Here is a 3,846-nt window from a genome sequence, read left to right as displayed (position 1 = left end):
TCAATGCATAAGTATGCCATTCAATGGCGCCTCATGTGACTGGCATGGCATTGTTGTGCTCGACTCATTATTTTTAAATGGCCTGTCAGAGAATGTTAAAGATCAGTTAGTTTCTTGTGAGTTTCCCACAGACCTTAATATCCTTATGGACATGGCCAGATGGACAGACGGATGCCTGACCCAAGGACTGAACCTGCCCTGTGTGAACCTGGGTGGCATTTCTGTTCAAATTGCCCAGCAAAACCTTTCTTCTGTAAGGTGAAATGTGAGCATCCACGTAATCGCATAGGTTATGGTGTGCAAAGGCAGACTGCTGATGCAGTACAATTACATTTGCGGAAATGCATCTCTAGTTCATTTTGCAGCCCCTCCTCTTATACTCAAGTACATGTTAGGCAAGATTAACAGTCCAAGTGCAATTTCAGTAACATTAACAGCGCTGGTGCAAGGTACGTAACATCAATAAAACAGTTTTGGCCAAGCTACATCACATTTGTCATTTAGCCGACGCTTTTATCCAAAGCAACATACAGTACAGTGCAGATATACATTTTCATCATTATGTGTGCTTCGCTCTTATGGTCTCAAATCCATGACCTTAGTTTAGCTGGCTCCTTGCTCTACCTATGGATCTACAGAAGTGCAAGCAAAGCTACAGTATGGGCCAGACTATACCAATACTCACATCTTTAATCAATACACTTACAGTGTGGGCCAGACTATACCAATACTCACATCTTTAATCAATACACTTACAGTGAGGGCCAGACTATACCAATACTCACATCTTTAATCAATACATTTACAGTGTGGGCCAGACCATACCAATACTCACATCTTTAATCAATACACTTACAGTGAGGGCCAGACCATACCAATACTCACATCTTTAATCAATACATTTACAGTGTAGGCCAGACCATACCAATACTCACATCTTTAATCAATACACTTACAGTGAGGGCCAGACCATACCAATACTCACATCTTTAATCAATACACTTACAGTGAGGGCCAGACTATACCAATACTCACATCTTTAATCAATTAAGCTACAGTGTGCGCCATACTTACTCACATCTTTAAACAATAACAAAATCACAACAGCCGGCCTCAAGTGATTGCTGACAACACGACCCTCATCTGTGGGTAACATCGATGGAGATCAGGCAGGTCCTGCTTTATCTCTGCTGCGAGATGGACGCCCCTTCATTTGTCCAAGGTCGTTCCTGACAGAGTGGATGAGCAAGATGTCAGGGACTGCTCTTCCTCACGAGGACTGGTGAGAGACTGGAGATAGAGAGGAGGAAGGGCCACCTCAGTTCACCCCAGCCAACTCACTTAACCTGGTCATCCCTCTGGAAAGTCTGTAGACAAAGGTAAGTAAGCTACAATGGAAACAGTATAAAGAAATGTTTTGTTTGCCTGCTGAGTGGAATTAAAGATGCAAATTCGCAAATCCTTTTCACAAAAGGCTGATATTTGAGCTCAACAGCCTATCAAATGCCCCCACCCCCTTCTGTGCCCCTGAAGCGCACGTTTTGATTGGCTGGGACTGTTTTTGGCTCGGTCTGAGCCATAGTGTTTGTTTCCCATTCACAGAACCAGGACTGTGTAGCCTATGAAGAGCAGAGTTTTATTTTTATTTTTTTTAACTTCTAACACTGAACACACAGCAAGCGAACCGTGATGAGCAATTCTTTGAATTTGAGGAAAAAGTGTGAGATGAGAATCGCAGATTTCAGCTTTCAATCACACAGGCAAGGCTTTTTGTTTTAAGATGACGTAAACGTGATGAAGTAAGTGATTGGATCACCTGCACTAATGCTTCTCACAATTTGTCCGAATGGGCGCTTGGGATAACTCCTTCAAATTGGCTGGGACGGGCTAGCCATAATTAAGTCAGGAGTGGACACCACAGAGCTGGTGGATGGTGTATCCACATTTTGTGGAGGATACACCAAAAGGAAAGATGGCAGTTTGCAGTTTAAAAATAGGCAGAGAATCAGAGATTCAAACCAAACATAACTATTTCATGTATTCTAAACATGACTTAATCTCAAAGACTGTACATCCCCCAAGAGTGCAACAGTTTTACATGATTTAAACATGGTTAGAGACGCAACATAAATCTGTCATGTCTTATATACTTAATAGAAGCATAAAAATTCAACAACCCCTCTTCTCCCTTTTTTCAGTGTGGTAGTTTGCGGTCCCTGAGACTGAGGCAGAAGCGCCTTGCTCAGCGTTGGTAGATGTGCTGGGCTCAACAGTGGAGGCAGCATGCAATGGGGTTGAGGGTGTCTGTTTTTAATGAGCCGCCTATCCATGCTGGAAGATTTACCTAGCTAGCTCAATAAAACCAATCGTGTTAGCCTACTGAAAAAAAATATTTTATACCCAACAAGCCAACTTCAACTTCAACACCCAGTAACCCGGTAACTTTAAAGAAACACACAGCTTGCAAAAGACACAAACTCAACTGTAAAACTGTACACGATTACTAATACAACTTTTAAGAACCAAAGAAAAGATTGAACACGAATCAATGTGTAAGTTCAGTGAAGATAGTCTTGTGATGCGCTGGACTTTGGCATCAGGAGAAGGGGGCGAGCCAAATGAGTAGGTGTACCTGACTTTAACACCGCTCCACTCTTTACAGCACAGACTGGCTCCGGATAGCAGCAGAAAGTCTCTACTGCACAGACTCTACAGAGGCTACAAATTTGACAACATGGCAGAGGAATTCTCTACATAATTGACGGGCGTGGAGCCACGCAGTCCATGCTTTTTACATTAGTCATTAGTCATGCCAATCAGATATGTGAGTTGGTTAGTGAGGACTGAGGCTATATATCCATCTTATCTTTCATGTTTACCAGCGAGAAGGTTCTTTTTTTCCCCTTCTATGGCCTTCAACGGTGGCTGCTTCACATGTGGGAGTTTTTTCACCGACTAAAAATAAAGAGAGAGAGAGGAAAGAGAGAGAGAGAGATAGAGAGAGAGAGAGAGAGAGATAGAGAGGGAAAGAGAGAGAGAGATAGAGAAAGAGAGAGAGGGAAAGAGAGAGAGAGGGAAAGAGAGAGAGAGAGATAGAGAGAGAGAGAGAGAGAGAGATTGATTTTATAAAAACCTTTATTTGGGTACCCCAATCAGGCCCCTCTCATACAAAGTACATTATATTCAACAAATTAAACACAAGGCTAAATTATTGCAACACCAGCGCAAATAATAACTCATCATTGAACACAGAACACAGAGCACCCTGATAACACCACAGATCTTCAAACACCTCAATTGCACTCATCAACTTATAAAAATGAAAATCAATCAAAATCCTGGACTTCATTAAGTTCTTGAAAACATGAATAACATCCCCTGGTTTCTGTTGAACCATGTTCTTCCTGCTCAAGTACACTGCAAGCTTAGCTTGCCCAATTGTAAAGTTTATCAGTTGACATTTTGATCTCTCCATCCTATTGTACGTGAAACCAAGGATGAAGCCCTGCTTGGTGAACACTGTCCCCAAAGAAAAAAACATTGCACTTAACATACCAAACAAAGCACCTAGTCTGAAACATTCCATGAAGCAGTGAAAAATTGTCTCTCTTTCCAGGCAGAAAGGACACCTGTCACATATTGCAGAGTTCATTGAAGATGTTAGGGCATTTACTGCAATGGCCCCATGCAAAATCCTCCATTGTAGGTCGCCCGTTCTTTTATTAAGTGGAGCCTTGTAAATAGTTCTCCACACTGGTTTAGTTTCGTCTTTGATACCAAGCCTCGCTCTCCACACTGTGTCCATTCTACCCTTCAAAGAGTTCTTGTTTAGCACCTTAACTAGGT

The sequence above is a fragment of the Sprattus sprattus genome (assembly GCF_963457725.1).
Source record: "Sprattus sprattus genome assembly, chromosome: 10".
NCBI classification, from domain to species: domain Eukaryota; kingdom Metazoa; phylum Chordata; class Actinopteri; order Clupeiformes; family Clupeidae; genus Sprattus; species Sprattus sprattus.
Note: the sequence above shows the minus strand (reverse complement) of the source record.